This window comes from Meles meles, chromosome 4 (assembly GCF_922984935.1).
Source record: "Meles meles chromosome 4, mMelMel3.1 paternal haplotype, whole genome shotgun sequence".
NCBI lineage: Eukaryota > Metazoa > Chordata > Mammalia > Carnivora > Mustelidae > Meles > Meles meles.
Genome location: NC_060069.1, coordinates 37,453,070 through 37,472,786, shown reverse-complemented (window position 1 = coordinate 37,472,786; position 19,717 = coordinate 37,453,070). Strand labels below are relative to the sequence as shown.

The window sequence follows — 19,717 nt, the reverse complement described above, 5'->3', positions numbered from 1 at the left end:
ACACTGTCTACTTATGTAACTGGCATCCCCAAATGTGACACTTCTGTGCAGTACACAACTTCTACAACTGCACCTGGCAGTCGAGGTTTATCAGATCTTTAAGCCCCGTTCTTCATTGTACCACAGTTCTTCCTTCTGGGTCAATTTCCATACAGAAGGACAGTCTTTAGAAGTTCCTTAAGTTCAAGCTTCTAGGAAATAAATTCCTCAATTTTTGGTTTATAGTTTATATATGTTTCTATATTAACATATATACATGTTTATAGTTTATACATGTTTCTATATTAACATTTTATAAATGTTATTATATTGTGTCTGAGGATAGGTTTAAGTAGTTTAAAATTCTATGTTAGTAGTTCTTTTTTCTCAACAGTTTGAAGACAGTGTTTTACTGCCCTTTGCTTTTGTTGCTGTTAATGAGGAATCTATGGTCAAGCTGATAGTTACTGCTTGTCACTAACCTGTCCTTTCTCTTTGTTTGCTATTAATTTTTTATTTTGTTTTTGAAGTTCTGCCAATTCTTTAAAAGTTTGCTGTGTAGTCTTCATTGTGCCTTATGAATCTTTAGATCTATTTCTTTTATCAACTTTGGAGAATTCTGTTATTATCTCTTAGAATATTTTCTCTGCTCTGGGCTCTCTTTTGTCCCTCCGAAATTAAAAGTACACATACACTGAACTCTTCCATGCTATCGTTTGAGGCTGCTAACCTTGTTCACATTCCCCATCCCCTTTGTCACTTGAATTGTATTCTTCCTTCATCTGTCTCCCAGCCTATCAGTTCTCTCTTCAGCTATGTTCGGTCTCCTGTTCAACCTTTCCACTGACAATTTCCATAACTACATCTTCAATTTCTATAATTCTACTTGGTTATTTTCCCAGAAATGGAAGGACTCTTTTTAATCGAGTATCATCCCTCTCTCTTGTTTTCTCAACCACCTTTTATTTTTAAAATATTTTTAAGATTTATTTGCTTATTTTAGAGAAAGAGAGCACACATGCAGAGGGAGGAGCAGAGGGAGAGAATCTCAACCAGACTCTCTGCTGAGCACAGAGCTTGATGCAGGACTTGATCTCACCACCCTGAAATCATGACCTGAGCCGGAATCAAGAGTTGGCTGCTTGACTGACTGAGCCACCAAGGTGCCCTCACTTTAAAAATATCTTAAACATACTTGACTTATGTTCTATGTCCAAATATTATATCATCTAAAAGTGATTAAAACAAAATTTAATTCTGTTTTTTCTTTTTTTTCCTATTGACTCACTCTTCAAGTTGTCATGGTGGGGTATTGGGAAAAGTTTTCAATTAGCAATAATCGCACGTCAGATAAACCTCATTGGCTATGATACTGCCACTGCGCAAAGCTTGACTCACTCTTGACATCTTGGTTCCTTGTGAATTTTGTGATTTTGTATTTTGAGATCATTTTCAATGGCCTTTATCTGTGAACACTTTATGAGGCTTGATTGAAACAACATACTTCTCCAGAGTGAATCTGTGTTTCTGCCCGTCACCCCAGAGACAGTACCAAAATAAGACTGATGTTACAATTTTTCTAATGAACACTTTAAAACATACATGAAAGTCTAGAGAAATCTCCCTTGCACCCTTCACCCAGTACAATATTCACATAATAGGTTATATTCATCAGACTTTAGATGAGGAAAATATTGGGCCCTTCTCTCTTTGCTAAAAGTATTTCCATCTTTGAGAGTTAATGCCAAGTTGAAAAGTCTGTGTTTTTATTTTTAAATTAATGTGTTTTCTTGGTTTTGTGTGTGGTTTCAAGATTGTTTCTCTCCTTCCCACCATGGAAGTATTCTGTAAAGTTCTGTATTCTGTAAAGTTTCCACCTTAAAGGTGGAAGGGGTTAATCTAAACTGAACTCAGATTCCACCTGAGGTAGTTCTTTCCAGAAAGCTCTGCACAACTCCAGGCCATAATAAAACTAAACTTCATTTACCAGGAGCCACTCCCTAACCAGGACATGTGTTCCACAGGGGCAGGGATCTTTGCATTTCTCTTCATTGATGGATCCCAAAAAGTAGCCTCCCTAGCACAAGGTAAGCTCTCAGTACAATTGAGATAATAATAAATAAATGATAATAACAATAATAAATAAATGTCATCTCTTACAGATTCCAAAGTGTTAACCTGTTAAATAATCTCATACTTAATTTTCTTTTCCAAATGAAAATAGCTACTTCTCTAATTAAAAATATAACATAAACTGGGAGCAAAATTTTCAAACAATAAAGACAATTCTAAAGAAAATGTTTAAAATCACCTCTTAAAAAATAATCCCGGGGCGCCTGGGTGGCTCAGGGGTTAAGCCGCTGCCTTCGGCTCAGGTCATGATCTCAGGGTCCTGGGATCTAGCCCCGCATCCGGCTCTCTGCTCAGCAGGGAGCCTGCTTCCTTCCCCTCTCTCTGCCTGCCTCTCTGCCTACTTGTGATCTCTCTCTGTCAAATAAATAAATAAATAAATAAATCTTTAAAAAAAAATAATAATCCCATTTACAACTGTATAAAAGGGAATAAAATACCTAGGAATAAATTTAACCAAGGAGGTAAAAGACCTATACTCTGAAAACTGTAAGACATCAAGGAAGGAAACATCAATGAAAGAAACTGAAGATGACACAAGTAAATGGAAAAGTATTCTATACTCATGGATTAATATTGTTAATGAGCCCATACTACCCAAAACAATCTACAGATTCAATGCAATTTCTGTCAAAATACCAATGACATTTTTTATAGAACTAGAACAAAGAATCCTAAAATTCATAAGGAACCACAACAGACCCCAAATAGCCACTGTAATCTTGAAAAAGAACAAAGCTGGAGGTATCATAATCACAGGTTTCAAGATATACTACACAAAGCTATAGTAACCAAAACCAAAAGCAGACATACAGATCAATGGAATAAAATAGAGAATTCGGAAACAAACCCATGCTTACATGGCCAGTTAATTTACGACAAAGGAGGTAGGAATATAAAGTGGGGAAAAGACAGTCTCTTCAATAAGTGATGTTAGGAAAACTGGATAGCTCCATACAAAAGAATGAAACAGAACCATATTTCACACCATACACAAAAATAAATTCAAGATGGATTAAAGACTTGAACTTAAGACCTGAAAGCATAAAACTTCTAGGAGAAACCAGAGGGAGTAAGCTCTTTGACATTGATCTTGGCAATATTTTTTTGGATCAGTCTCCTCAGGCAAGAGTGACAAAAGCCAAATTAAACAAATAGGATTACATCAAACTAAAAAGCTTTATTTTCACACAGTCAAGAAAGCCATCATGAAAACAAAAGGCAACCTATCAAATGAGAGAATATATTTGTAAATCATACATCCACTAACAGGTTAATATCCAAAATACATAAAGATATATAAAGAATTTATATAGCTTAATATAAAAAACACAGATAATACAATTAAAAATGGGGGGAACACTTGAATAGACATTTTTCCAAAGAATACATACACACAGACAACAGACACATGAAAAGATACTCAACATCACTCATCATCAGGGAAATGCACATCAAAACCACAATGAAATATCACCTCACACCTGTCAGACTGGCTATTATCAAAAAGACAAAAAATAACAAGTACTGGTGAAGATGTAGAGAAAGGAAACCCTTGTGCCTGCTGGTGGGAATGTAAATTGGTGCAACCACTATGGAAAACAGTATGGAGGCTCCCCAGAAAAGTAAAACTAGAACTACCATAAGATCCTATAATTCCACTTCCGAGTATTTATCTGAAGAAAATGAGAACACCAGTATAAAAAAATATATGCACCCCTATGTTCATTGCAGCATTGTTTGCAGTAGCTAAGATATGGAAGCAAGCTAAGAGTCCATCAATAAACGAAGGGATAAAGAAGTTTTGTGTGTGTGTGTGTGTGTGTGTGTGTAATGGCATGTCACTCAACCATAAAAAAGAGTGAAATCTTGCCATTCACAGCAACATGGATGGACCTAAAGGGTATTATGCTAGGTGAAATAAGTTAAACAAAGACAAATACCATATGCTTTCCCTTATATGTGGAATCTAAAAAACAAAACAAGTGAACAAACAAAACAGAAACAGACTCATAGATACAGAAAACAAACTGCTGGTCACTGGGGGAAGGAGGGGTTGGGGAATGGATGAAATCAGTGGAGGGGACTTAGAGATACAAACTTCCAGTTATAAAATAAGTAAGTCATGAGGATATAATGTACAGCATAGGGAATATGGTCAATAATGTTGTAATAACTTTGTATGGAACAGATGGTAACTCGACTTACCCTGGGGATCATTTCATAATGTATAAAAACGTTGAATGACTATGGTGCACACCTGAAACCAATAGAATATTGATGTCAATTAGACTTCAATTAAGGAGAAAAAAGAAAAAAAATCACCTCAAATCTCTTCAACAAAATATAACCATTATTGGCTGTCAAGAAACCCTTCCAGGTAAACCTCTGAGACCTTACAACATACGCCACCTTGTCATCTCTGCCAACAAACATGGCGGTACTTCATCATTTCAGTGGTTGCGCACACGCGCGTGCACACACACACACACACTCCAGTCCATTCTCATTACTGCAGCTGTTATGTTCTGTAAAGTCACTGTGGACAGTGAATTAGCAAAAACAGAAACACTGGCATAGGGGAAATACCAGGTTAGGTTCCTTTGAGCTTCTGTTCACATTTTCATCAACTAATCAATACATAACCTTGTTGTTGTTGTTGTTTTAAAGATCTTATTTATTTATTTGACAGAGATCACAAGTAGAAAGAGAGGCAGGCAGAGAGAGATAGACAGAGGAGGAAGCAGGCTCCCCACTGAGCAGAGAGCCTGATGCGCGGGGCTCGATCCCAGGACCCTGTGATCATGACCTGAGCTGAAGGCAGAGGCTTTAACCCACTGAGCCACCCAGGCTCACATAACCTTGTTTTATGTGTGTTTCTGTTTAAAGACATCTTATTTAATATGTATTATTGTTTCATTAACACTGAACTTACAGCCAACAGCACTGTAATTCCTGCCTCAATGAAACATCCAGGGGGGCCTGGGTGGCTCAGTGGATTAAAGCCTCTGCCTTCCGCTCAGGTCATGATCCCAGGGTCCTGGGATGGAGCCCCACATCGGGCTCTCTGCTCGGTAAGGAGCCTGCTTCCTCCTGTCTCTCTGCCTGCCTCTCTGCCTACTTGTAATCTCTGTCTGTTAAGTAAATAAATAAAATCTTAAAAAAAAAGAAAGAAACATCCAACAGGGATCTTTTTCTCCATAAGGTACATCACAGCCTTCTTGCACTTAGGAACACTAGACAGCACTTTAGTGTGGGGACCACTTGGAACAGAGAACTCACTAACAAACAGCACAAAAATGCAAAAAAAAAAAAAAAGTTGCACTAAATATACTGTGAATAGGACACTGTTTACGAAAGAAGTAAACAGGCAGAGAGTTGCCCTGTTCCCCCTCAGCTGGGAACGTTCACAATGGGGACTTAAATTTTTCACTGCTTTATACAAGTCTGCAAATGACCACAAAAGTGTCATAAGTATCCACTGTTCCCAACTTTTTCTTCCCTAAAAATAAAATTTTTTTCTATAAACTCCTTCCACGCATGTTTGTGAGATGATCCCTTGGGTGTATTCCCATAATGGGCCACTGTCTCAATGTGAAAGGACATTTCTACCTTTGAGCGATATTGCCAATATCGTTCCCTGACCCCTGGCCCCAAATCTTCTAGTCCTTCGGCCTTCCTCTTTCCACCCCCTACTCCCCTTTCCTTCTCTTCCCCCTCATCCTCCTTTTCTGGTTCTGACCATCTGTTGTTGTGGGTGTGTCAAAATAATGGGAGAAAGAGAAGACAAAGCTTGAAGTGGGAAAAAAGGAGCAGGAGGGAAAAGGAAGGGAAATCGGCCAACACGATGTCAGTCCAGTTCTCTTCATCCCGACAATAGTATTTCACTTGCAAATACTATAAATGATCCATTTTAAAGATCTCATTTCAAGGAGGGTTAAAGTCTTGTGCGATGAAAAGAGAAATTCCCAGGGAAATCAGCATTCACATCTTTGATAGATAAAAACTGGCTACAAGTTATTTGACGCCCTTCCCTCATCCCTGCAGGAGTTGAGGTCTATGTCACCTTCTCTTGAACCTGAATGGGTGCTTTGACAGCTTAGACAGTACAGTAGAGTGAAAAGAACATCGCCTGGATTTCCAGGCTCAAATGTTAAGAAATAGCAGCATTCAGTATCTCAAATAATCTCTTGGGATCCAGATACCACACAATTAGGAACCCAAGCTACCACTGGAGAGGCCTACATGGAGAGAAGCAGACGCCTCCGGCTGACAGCCCTGGCTGGGCTTTCAGTCATCAGACAGCACCAACTTGCAGGCCAGGTGGATCTTTCCACCACAGTCAAGCTTCTCCAGCTGTTGCCACATGGAACAGAGAGAAGCTGTTGCCCAGAGCCCTTCCTCAATTGAAGATTCAGGTACAAAATAAATGACTGTTGCTATTTTAAGACACTAAGTTTCAGAGTGTTTTATTATCCAACAATACATATGAAAAACATTATAAGAAAATCTGTCATATTTGTAGTATTTTTACCAAATTTCTGCTGCTTCTGCGCTACTATGATTCTAAGAAGCTGAATTAAACCAGTTTTTAGTTCACTTTTTTTTGGGGGGGGAGGAGGTTCCAAGAAACCCTTGGATAAATTCTATCAACCTGTTCTTAGAATAATGTTTTTAAATACATAAAGCAAAGTACACCAAGTAGAAATGCAGCTACCAAAATATTAAAGTTTTGTAAAGGAATATATGTGTAAGATAACAGAATCTAGTGGCGGGTTCTAATAACTACCATAAACTTCAAGTATATGTGCTCCAATAATTCTCCTAGATATCTGCAACATTGGATGTGAACAGAAATAACTAACTTTTATAAGTGGATCTTGCTTATACGATTATATTACCCATTTATTTGACAGAGAGATCACAAGTAGACAGAGAGGCAGGCAGCGAGAGAGGGGGAAGCAGGCTTCCTGCTGAGCAGAGAGCCCGATGCGGGACTCGATCCCAGGATTCTGAGATCATGACCTGAGCCGAAGGCAGCGGCTTAACCCACTGAGCCACCCCGATTATGTTACCTACATGTAGTTGAAGGAAATGCTAGTTTTCAGTGTGAATTAGTAAAAATAAATAGGTAACTTTTTTCCCATGCATGTCCACAAATTTCTAAATTGTATTCTCATACCTCAGGCTAAGAACTCTAAACTACCCAGTTGTACCTGTGTGGTAATGAAATAACTTGCATTCCTTAAGAAAGATTGAGTTTGAAAATAATCTCTCACCGAAAGCATGAAGAGTGTATAGAAGCGACAGGGAAAGGTGTTACTCCTTTGAAACCTCTAAGACAATTGCATTCTCCAGCCACCAAGGTCTTTATTCCGTGGAGTCAAGAGCATCAGCTTGAGCCCACACCCACCAACAGGTTCTACTTGAGCCCAAGGACGATTGATTCACTGCCACCATCAAATGCAAGGCATCTGATGCATCTGCAAAGCGTCCATTTAGCACAGCAAATTATTTCCCGAGTATGCGCTATGCTGAGGCTACTAAGAAAGTAGTATCTAGTACTGATTAGCAACTCTGCCTTACTTAAGCAAACAAGCAACAGAAGCCAGGGCTTGAGCGGCAGAGTGGGAGATTGCTGACACAGCCACACACAGGGGTGTGGCTGAGCTCCAGGAAAAATGGCAGCTGGTCTGGTGTGCAGAACACTACTTTCTATCTCTTGACTCCGTATATCTCTGTGTACCTTTGTCGTTCCCATCATTGGCGCAAATGGGCTTTCTTTCTTTGCTACTCAGTCCACGTGACGGAAAAGATGGCCAGTAAAGGTTCTTGGGTTTTATGGGCTCTATCTTTACACAACTATAAGGAGACTGGTTTGACTCTCTGAGTTCTACATCCAAAAATCACAGGGACATGCTCTGATTGGCCAATCAGCTGTGGCTAGAAGGGGAGAGTCAGGTGTTAAAAAGTAACTGTCCCCATAGTAACCACGCACTTGGGGGAAAGGAGCGGGGGAGGGGCAGGCCACGCAATTTTTCCAGCATGAATATAGTGAAGGTGTAGATAGGACTGGCCACACTCACATTTGTGTGTTTTTTGAAGACAGACCCTGAGCTCATGATGGAGGCTGTGGAAATTTACCTGCTTGTGGGTGGCCCAAGCAGAACTCAGGACACGGAGAACAATTTTTTTTTAAACTGAAGACTATATCTTTGAGACTGTATTTGACATCAGCAAAGACTTGTGGGAAAGACTTTGGGTATTTTTACTGGAATCCTTCAGCCTTGCTCTGGAAAATGAAACCCAGACATGGGGACGTCTTACCTGAGAGTAGGAATTGTAGTCTGAGGTCTCCATTAGAAACCATTTTGTGAACTGGAGGAGAAATAATGACTTCTTTTAAAAACCTGAAATTTATACTGTGTCCTATGGCAATGGTTTGCAAATGTTTCTTGTCAGGAACATTACACTCTAAAAATTTCCTAAGACCCGCAAAGAGCCTTTAATATGGGTTGTATCTACTGATATTTACCATATTAGAAATTAAAACTGAGAAAATTTTTACAAGGTTGTTTTATTTAAATATAAATAAAATATTTAAACATAATATTTAATTTAGTAATTTAAATATTTATAAAATTATTTATTTTGTTTTTATTTTAACATGACAATAATAAAACCATTCCAAGTTAGTTAAAAAAATATTCTTAGAAAAAGGGTATGTTTTTGAAAACAAAGAAAAATATGATAAGGGTAGCATTGTTTTCTCTTTGCAAAGCTCTTAATTGTCTGGTTTAGTAGAAGGCAGCCACATTCTTGTGCCTGCTTCTGCATTCAATCTGTTGAGAAATGCTGTTTTGTTTGAAGTAGATATGGAGTTGGAACAGGAAGGGATGTTGAAGTAACCTTTTCAGAAAATTGTGGCTGTTCTTTCATACTAAACAAAACTCCACAAAGGGTTGTAAAATCACATGTTGTTACATTAAAATCTTCCATTTTGCATGGGTCTTTTACCCAGGCTTGATTTTGTAGCATCATGCCTTGGTCACTTGAAAAATATTGGTTCAATGAACTCATTGCAGATCTTTCAAATGTTGAAACATTTCATTATGTCATATGAAAACCACATATGTTGATATCATTAATTTCCTGAGAAAAGTGCTTAAACATGGCGTCACTGTCAAGGCTAGGAAGACAGATACAATTTTCCCCAAATTCTAAATTTTGTAAAAGATGTATTTATTTATTTTGTGAAAGAGGGAAAGAGAGAGAGCACAGGGGGAAGGGGCAGAGGGAGAGAGAGTCTTTTGGTTTTTTTAAAGATCTATTAATTTTAGAGAGAGACAGAGAGAGATCAAGGGGAGGGGTAGAGGGAGAGAGAATTTTCAGCAGACTCCCTGCTGAGCAAGGAGCTAGGGCTTGATGCCACAATTCTGAGATCCTGAGATCATGACCTGAGCTGAAACCAAGAGCCAGACGCTCAACCAACTACATCACCTAGGTGCCCCCCAAAATCCAATTTTTGCACAAGAACTTAAATGTTCTTATTGGTGGGGTGCCTGGTAGCTCAGTTAATTAAGCACCCAACTCCTGGTTTTGGCTTAGGTCATGATCTCATGGGTCATAAGGAGCCCTAGGTCCAGCTCTGAGCTGGGCATGGAGCCTACTTAAGATTCTCTCTCCCTCTCCCTCTGCCCCTCTCTTCTCTCTCCCTCTCTTTAAAGGAAAAAAAAAAAAAACTTCTCATTGATAACAAATACTGTCATTTATTTTCCTTGAAGTGATGAGCTCACTTCATGATTTTTGAGAAAATGTCTGCAAATACCTAAGTCTGTAACTTGTTCATTTAAGTAAAAATGGTGTTCCATGAAAACAGTGGCTGGTTCACCTCACAATTCAAATAATCGTGTGATTGCTTTTCCCTGAGATGAACATTGCACTTCGGTATGCAGTGTATGTGCTTTATGTGTGTTCCCATTTTATCGCATAGAATATTAAAAAGATGTGTATTCAAGAATTGCAGTTCAATAAAATGAATGTTTGGGGTTTTTTTGCCAGTTCATCAAAGACTTCTCTCTCTGCAAGCTCAAGGAGGTGAAGAATGCAATGACCGCTAGCGAGTAGAGTTGGTGCCACCACCTTGACTCATGCCAAAGCACCAGCACTTTTACCCTCATTGCTTTTGCATCATCAGTGTAAATGTCAACCCATGGAACAAGACAAATTAAGTTTAGTGCTATTATAAAAATTGTTTTTGGTCTCTCAGGCCCTTTGAAGGGGTCTCAGAGAGCCCCAGCATCCACAGACCACATTTTGAGATCTGCTAATCTACAGTTCCCAAAGTATTTCCCTAGAAATGTCTTCTGTGGTCTTCACAGAAGCCCTTTGAGATGGGTATTCCTGGGACACTCCTTTTGTAAGGATGAGGAGAATGAGGCTCCTGGATAATTAATGTCATGTCCCTGGCTGGGAACTGAGAAGGACCAAAAGGGAATTTTTGTCATTACTGCCTTGGATCCCAGTACAGCATCAAGATGGAAAACACCCCATTTCCATCCTCACTCCACCTGTCGATCCCCTGGGCTGCCCCTAGCCAGACTTAGCAGGAAGGAAGAAGCCCAAACACATGAGTGTCTGTAGGGTAGCCTGGCAGTGGAGGGAGAATCAAGGCAGCCTTGCATGGTGACCCCAGGAGCAAGCCATCAATGGAATGCAGGGACCTTCCTCCCTACCGCCCAGGCCCCTCATCTCCAATAGATTACTCCCAAAATGATCATGGAAGTTGATATGACTGCCTCCTCTCTCCATTCATCTCAAAAACAAGGGGATCTGCAGCAAGAGTGAGGTGGAATAAGCTCGTAACTGCCCATCTTCAGAATAACATTTACTATTTCAGTTTTCAAAGTTGTCCAAGATTTGTATTAGTGTAAAGGCACAGCCAAAACTAGAAGATATGCAGGCTTGCCTATGGCTTTTCTATAGCTCCACCCCAGGTAGGAGATCCCTAACCCTGTGACTTTGGTGATGCTGCTCTGCGGACACGTTCGCAGATGGCTTGGGAAGCCAAAGGAAGAGAAGAAAAGCAGGCTACCAAGCATCCTTGGAGCTTTCTACAGAGTCAGTGTGATGAGTGGATCAACAATAAAGAGAAATGTTTGGCCTGGAGAGCTTTGTGGGGTAGAAACAAAATCATAAGCACTTTCTTTAGGAAGTAGGGGAGAAATGACAGAGATTGTAGGAAAATGACACATGCAAATTCCCTTGGGACTGAACACCTCCAATTTTCTCTCTTGTGTGATCCAGCGGGTCCCCAGGTGAAGGTTAGAGACTGACAAAGACAGGTCTCATTTCCAACTTTACTTTAGAGCTCACTTTCCACTCAGAGAGCCAGAGACACATGGGGAGAAGCAGGGACAAGCAAGAGAGGCCACCTGAAGCTGGATCCAAAGGTCTAACATGCCCCAAACCCCATTCTTGTCACTTGGCTTAAGTATGTTTCAGCTTGTAGAAGAGGAGAGGTGCTGAGGGGAGAACTATCCATCCATCCCTTTAACACACACAGTTCTGACCACTGCTGGCAGATTTACCCTCCAGAGGAGGAGAAAAACAAGTAAAGCAAAATTTGATGGAGTGCTAGGGCCTCTGACAGATGTGCATTTGGGGCACTGAGGGAGAACAGAGCAGAGACCAGAGACCAATTCCAACCCTGATAGGTCAGGGAAGACTTCCACGGGCTGGTTGATGTAAGTGGAGGCTGAAGGATGGATAGGAAGTGGAAGGAACCAAACACGCAAAATCATAGAAAGATTATGTCTGGGTCCAGGGGACTTCCAGTGGCTCAGTGTAGCCAAATTCCAGAGTGGAAATGCAATGGAAACTCCAGTGCGGTCTTGACATTTTTTAAGCAGCACTAACCTGGTGTTCTCAGCCAGCAACTTTCCAATGTAGGGATCTATAGACCGCCCACAACACTCTAATCTTGGGGGAGGGCAGAAGAGATAAGTCACAACACTAGGTACATGGCAGAATGACAAGGCAGAAACTGGTCCCGGGGGAGAGGGAGCAATATAGGACTCAATAATTGTTTCTACCTCCTCAGTTCCTGGAAAAGCAAGGTAGAGGTTGACTCAGAAGAGTGAGGCAGAACATCAGGCTCTAATGTATGAGGTCAGAGCATGACACACAGACTGACTTCATGGTGGGTCCCCAGAGACACTGGGTCCTGTCTCCTCAAATATCACCTGACCAGGGACCCTGTGAGCCAAGACCCAAGAATGGAGGTAGTAATGAGCTGGCAGCTTTGGACTCATGTATATCTATATAGGACGGATCCCAGGAAGCAGAACCAAAATGCTTCTAGAGATAGATAGGCACCAAAATGCTTCTAGAAAACCATTTGCTTTACATTCCTACCGATAATGAGACAATCCACCCATACATCTTCACCAACACTAAGCATCTTACTTTTACAAACAAAAGAGCTCTATGATGATCGCTTGAGAAGCATTCACAGGGCTAACCTAAAATATCCACTAGTCAAAAGACGGCCCCTTTGATAATAGGAGAGGAGCATGAACCTGGGATTCTTAACAGGTGTGAGTAGGAGCCTTCTGGACTATTCAGCCTTGACTTTGTATGTGTATAATGACTTTGTCTTCTAGCAATCCCGCTGAGGCTGATGCAAGTCTCATGGTAAAATACGGTCTAGATGTAGATCTAATTCCTGTTTGGGAGATTGTCTTGTCTCTCTGATAGCTTTTTTTTTTTGTTTCTTTATTATTCTGTAGTTACAATTTGTTTGTGGAGGCTTTTGTTTGTTTGGTTTGGGGTTTTTGGGTTTTGGTGCTAACCTGCTTCTAACCCAGGGTGATTTTTGATCTTGGGGATTCATGTCCTTCTTCAGGTCTTGAACATTCCTTCTCATAATTGCCTTGAGACTTGTCCTCCCCATTGGTGGGAGCACAGTTGTCTTTGTTCAAACATAAGCCCATTCTCCCAGCAGTTACAGTAAGGGAGCAGTCTGTGGGAGGTGTTCCCGAAACTTCGGCTGGGCCTCCTCAAGGCAGACGAGTCTCTTGAGAGGCAGTCTGGGAATGAATCCCTTGGGCTGAGTGCAGGCATGTGTGTCCAAGAACATGGGGCCACATGGGAGGTGGACAAGAACAGGAGACACGTGGAAGGCAGCCCGAAAGGGTATGACTGTGGAGCCTGAAGAGGTTGGTTCTCATTCCAGCCTAAATACCAGTGACACCGTGACTCTGAGTAAGTGCGAGTCAAGATAGTGATATGATGACGTTCCATGGCATGTCACCATTTTAAAAGGATTTCATCCATGGTACCTTAAAATTTACAACAGTGCCACTTAAGCCTGGTTTCTTCATCTGTCAAATGGGAGCCATGATTATCCCCACCGCCCGCCACCTCACAGAGCTGCTGTAAGGATCAACTGAAGAGAACATTTGTAAATTGTAGAGTGTCACATAAACCTAGGGATTGTTGAACAAAAATAAACATAAACATAGATCGGGATTGTGTTCTGCCCAATTATAGTTGAGGATGCTGAGCCTCAGAGGGTTTCAGGAGTTGGGTAGAAGTCACACTTCTAGCAGTCTGAGAGAAGCCCCAGACTTCTTGACTATACATTCTCACTCCCTCTGCTGTGCAGTCTCACAACACCCCCCACACCCCTATACTCCCCACACCCCACACCCTCCCCACACCCTCACACATTCCCTGCACTCCCATACTCCCTTCACCTCCTCCATCCCCCACACCCCATACATATCCCACATCACCATAACCCCCACACCCTCCACACCCCCCACACCCTCACACATTCCCTGTACCACCATACTCCCTACCCCTCCACCATCCCCCTACATACCCACACTCCCCACACCCCTATAATTCCCCACACCTTCACACTCCCCAGACCCCCACACATATCCCACACCCTCACACTCCCTTCCCATACCTTCACACAAATGCTGCACCCCCACAGCCACCCACCCCACCCCACCCCACCCCAGCACCACCCTTTCCAGAAGGACAGCCCATAGTTAGCAGCAGCTCATAGTTTCTGGAGTAGAACCAACCTGGATTCAAATCTTCCCAGGAGCAGGACCTTGAGTGAGTCACTTAACCTTGCGAAGGCTCAGTCTTCTCAAGTGAGATATGGGGAGATAATAACACCTTCTCCATCTCCTTAGGGGACTAAATGAGATCATGCAGATAAACCATGCTTGTCTCATGGTAAATACTCAAGAATTGAGACCCTTTATACTGATTTTTGCTTCCACAGAGAGCACCCTAGGGGGAAGCCGGGTTCTCCTACAAGAGAGTCTCTGGGGTATTTAAACAGAGGCTCCCCCTCTCTGTGTGTGTACATCAGGGTGGCGCATGGCAAGGGGAACCCCAGTATTCTGGACAAGACCTGAGCTTCCTGCTCCCCAGTGGGCAGTGGTGTTGATGATTCCTACATCAAGGTGATCTGATACTCCCAGGGCACCCAGCCATTTTTAAAGGGTACTCTTCTGTATCAACTTTTTGAAATTCGCATCAATGCAGTGGTATGCCAATCCCAATGCTTACACTGTCTTTATTACTTGTTCTACTTACGGATGAAGAAAGAGGCCCACAGAAGGTAAATCATATAGCACATCAAAAATTTTTTTTAATCTTTTACAGAAAGCACGTCGAAGATATTTTTCATTATGCTTTCCGATGTCCTTCAGACAAGTACCCAGCGAAAAAATTCCCTTTAGAATCTAGGGGCAGATGAACACCCAGACAATTAGAATTCTATGACCTGGATTTATTTTTCCTTTTTGTCTTGGCAATTGGAAGACTATGGGGTATATTTAGTTCTCAGTCTCAGCAGTTACGTACTTTGGTATTTTGCACTATGCTAGGACCAGGGAAGACTATAAAAAGTGGAGGGCGTAGTCTGTGTCCTTCTGCAATTCCAGCTTTTGTGGGGCAGCTAAGTGACGGCCTAAGACCCATTCCGTGGGTACCATGGCAGTCCTCCTGAGGCTGGGTGGTCTAGTTCACCTCTCAAGGTGCCAGGGCTGGGGGCTCTCAGAACCCCCCAGTCTCTCAGACTGGGCTTCTGAGAGTCCCCAGCCCTGATGCCCCCTATCATCGACTCCCTGAGGTTCTGTAGCTGGGACTGCACTGCCCAGAACTCAGGCCTTTTGCAAATACGCATCAGACAGAAACCAAAAAGCAGAAAGAAAGCCTTCAGGATGTCCCCATGTGGTGCAGGGTCAGGAGCTCCACAGTTGGGAGTTTGCCCGGCCAACAAAGAATTCCCTTCCACCACCTCCCAGCCAGCTTCTGGGACTGAAACCCACAGCTGAGACATCTCTGGCTCCCCAAGGCAGGCCGAACCCGGAGGAATGAAAATGGGGCCTGTGACTGGGCTGGAATTACTCGAGAGGCCGGCAGCTCCCGATCTCTTCTGCAACAGCTTCTGCTGGACTGGATTTGGAGATTCTTTTTTTTTTTTTTTTTTAAGATTTTATTTATTTATTTGACACAGAGAGATCACAAGTAGGCAGAGAGGCAGGCAGAGAGAGAGGGGGAAGCAGGCTCCCTGCTGAGCAGAGAGCCTATGTGGGGCTCGATCCCAGGACCCTGGGATCAGGGCCTGAGCTGAAGGCAGAAGCTTTAACCCACTGAGCCACCCAGACGCCCCAAGGATTTGGAGATTCTGAAGAGGCATTCGGTTTTAGTCATGCTGCCCTTCCAGCCTCCAGTCCAGTCGGATCGCCCTGTGTGGACCATCACTCCAGCCCGCGGGGAACCAGCTCAGAGGAGGCCTGGACCTTCTCAGTCCCTGCAGCTCCCTCCAGGTTGCTGGGTGTTCTTACAGCAAAGCTGCTTCCTCCAGCGCCTGAAGCCTGGAGTTGATTTATGGCTCATTTTCAGTACACAATCGTGTAATTTTGTGAAATGATAGCAGTATCGATTCCAGAAGATTTTCTCTGTGCTGAGACGAAGGCTGAGGTGCTAACTGCAGCCTCTGAGGGAGTGAACGGCACTTCTCCCCACTTCAAGGACTTAATCCGCCTGACCCTCCACTTAGATGGGACCGCGAGGGCCCCCAGGCGAGCCTCGGGCCTTTGTGGCCCAGTTCACAGGCCCCCATTCCTCCCGAGGGGCCCTGACTGCGAACGCAGGGTGGACCCTCCAGGGAAGCAGGGAGTCAGAACAGGGCCCCAAGGAACCTACTCGCTCTGGGTTTTGGGATGCCCAAAGAAAGCCACTGTGAGGAATGGACTTAGATCCTCATTCTAAGTGCATTTGATGTTTGCTTCCTGTCCTCATCTCAAGGCAGGAAAGGAAGCACCGTTGACTGTTGAACAACATGGGTTTGAACTGTGAAGGTCCGCTCACACACAGATATTTTTTTGCTGAATACAGTACAGTGCTATAAATACATTTTCTCTTCCTTATGATTTTCTTAGTACATTTTCTTTTCTCTGGCTTCCTTTCCCATAAGAATGCAATGTGTGATACAGATAACATACACCGTATGTGTTATTCGACTGGTTATGTGGTCAGTAAGGCTCAGTAAGGCTCCCAGTAGACAGCAGATTAGTACTAGCTAATTTTCAGGGGAGTCGAATGTTACCATGGATTTTCAATGGTGCAGGGGGTTGGCATTTTTAACCCCAATGTTGTTCAGGGGCCAACTGTGGTACCTTCAGGATTGAAAGCAAAACAGAAAGTATGAATCAGTGAATGAACGGATGAGGGTGATGAGTGAGAGAAAGGGGAGTGGAGGGAAGAATAGACAGAGAAAATAAGGAAGGGAGAGAGAAAAGGGAAGGAAGGCATGAGAAAACTAGAAAATCTCAAAGAGTGCTGTCAAGGCCAGGTGGGCCAGAATTTTGGGTAGAACTGAATGGTCTGCCAGTTCCAACATTAGTTTCAGACTGGGATTCTTTGTGGCAGGCTGTGAGATGCAGGCCCCTTGTCAGAGTCCTGGGGCTGTCATTCCACCACTTCTGGTAATGGCCCAGAAATTTTTTAGAACATAAGATACCAGGCTTGGCTTCTCAGCTAAATGGAGATGGACCAGTTTGAAGGGGGAATGCAGCAATCTGGAAGATGATTAAAACTTGTGAGTTAGGAATGACAAGCTGAAGGGGCTGTGATAAGACCAGAAGAAGAAATCACTGGGGGTGTCTTGATGGGTACGATCTGCCTTCGATGTCCAGGAGGAAGGAGATGGCACCATTTCCCCATTAATTTACTCAACAAATATTTGTTGATCATCTACTATGAGCAGACACTGCTGATTCTTCTGGCGTTGACAGGCTAGAACGGGAAGTCGACATTAAATGAATCAATTCAAACACATGCAATTACAACGTCCCCTAAGTGTTTGAAGGAAGAAAGCTGAGTTCTACCAGAGAGAGAAGCAGGGGCCCAAATGACTTGGGAATGGGCCCAGAGTCAGAGAAATCCCTCAGATCTGAGGAATGAGAAGAACCTAGCAGGGGGGACTTGGAAAAGACTTTCCCACTTATTGGTGATGTGTGGAGCTTGTTTTCAGGAAGGCCAGTGTGGCAGGAGTTTGGGGGAAGGAGGGATGGGCTGATAGGGGGAAGACTGTGTAGGGCCTGATGAGCCCTACACAGAGTCTGAAGGTTATCCTGCATATGGTGGGAAGCCATTGGTAGGTTTAAAACAGGGGAGAGGTATGACTTGAATTGCCTTTTTAAAAAAATCTCTCTTAAGTCATAGAGAGAGCAAGTGGGGTGGAGGGTGGGGAGAACAGTTTGAGGGTGACTTGGTCATCTGGGCAAGCATGATGTGGCTTTGTCCAAGGTGAAAGGGAGTGAAATGGACAGATGTGAGTCCTAGTTTGAGGAAGGGTGGGACAGGACTTGGTGGAGAGCTGGCTGTGGGAAAGGCAGAGCAGAGGACATGACTCCTAGATGCCCAGTAGAAGTGGCCCTGCCTGAGAATGGGAAGACAGAGGATCAAAGAAGAGAGAGAACCTTCCATCCTGACCCCGGAAGCCACACTCTCTTCTGGCGCAGCGATGGGCCAGTCCACTGGACCCCATGCCCCCACGGGAGTGTGTGGGCAGGTGGCAGTGCAGGGGCTGCCCGGCCCATGTAGGACTTTAAACTCTGCCTGAAGATGCCCACAAATTGGCAACATGGAAGGAGAAGCTGAGTGGGACTGAGCTGTGTAGAAAATATATTCATATTCTCAGTGGTGACCTCAAGACACTTGAGAGAGGGGTTCTGAGTCACTGTAGGGCTGGCTCATCATGGGACCATGATTTTGATCACTTATGTACATAACCAACTTGTAGAAGCTGAAACAGCCACATCCTATTGACTGGACTGTTACAACCCTGTTGGATCCTAGAATGAGGACCATGAAGCTGGAAGGAGCCCAGGAGGTCGGTCACCCATTCCAAACCCTCCTCTCCACCTGAGTCCCTTGGGGTGTCCTAGTGGGGTGGCCGTTCCAGGCAGGCCTCTCCAACCACCACACCACAACTCAAGGCAACATGACCCATCCACGGCACCACAAGAATTTCTAACCACCACCCACAGTGAGAAATATTTTTCCATGTCACCCCACTGCCTGTGTGTGCACGCGCAGCACATACACAGACTCACACACACACAACTACCCTGAAACAACAATTGGTCTTCCTGCATAAAACACATCCTGATATTTTCTGCTGTTTCTCTGCAAACACTGGTGGTCTCAGTCCACTAAATAGATTTTATAGCTAATAGGTTGTGATCCAAAAAAGCGCCAATTCAGGGCACAAACTTCAGACTCTCAGGTTTCAAGCAGACAACAACAAACACAATTCTATGCTTCTTCAGTTGCTCTGCTTGGTTTAACTCCTCGGGAGCCATCACATTTTATTCATATAGTGTTTTAAATAAACATAAATAATTTTGGTTTTCCTTCTTTCTTTTGGGGGATATCTACAACACAGACCAGTTGTCGATGCCTTTATCACCATGTCCCGAGGCTCCTCTTGATAATATAAAATGCAATAACCCACTAAAGCTGCAGTTGCTATATGTGGCCCATTGACCCTTTATTGAGGGGAAGTTTCTTTTTTAAAAAGTCAGTCATGTCAATAATTGATCAAGGTAAACTTTCAGTTTTCTAATTATTTTGTTCTCAAGAGAAGTATTTTGTGACTCTCCAAGGAGGGGGAAAATGATAACAACATGCCTCTGGGTCTATAAACCTTTTTAATAAATGAACATTTTGAAAGTGGATTTGTCTAGCAGATACTCTTCCCTTAGCTGATGTCCCCTGTCTAGATAAAGCCAGGTACTGGGAGAATGGGGAGAGATGCAGAGAAATGGGGACCCGCTGCAGAGCTCACTTATCCTTGGCATCAGTTTAGCCTGAACTTTATCTCCAAATACAACATGACTTAGATTCTTCGCGGTTCACAACATTTTTAAAATAAGACCTCTTTTATTTCAAAAGTAAATAAAGGCATATTGTAGAAAATGTATCAAATACGAACAAAACCTAAGAGGAAAGGGGAAGGAAGGAAAGTGAGAAGGGATGGAGGGAAGAACTAAGGAAAAGAAAGAAAAGA

At 43.0% G+C, this 19,717-nt stretch overlaps 1 non-coding gene across 1 annotated transcript; it reads right to left on the bottom strand.

Annotated features, from left to right (window-relative positions):
• Positions 1-1,225: 1,225 nt before the first annotated feature.
• Positions 1,226-1,369, bottom strand: LOC123941011. Its single transcript, XR_006818134.1, has one exon. It is a non-coding gene; the product is annotated as a U4 spliceosomal RNA (small nuclear RNA).
• Between the last annotated feature and the right edge of the window lie 18,348 nt (positions 1,370-19,717).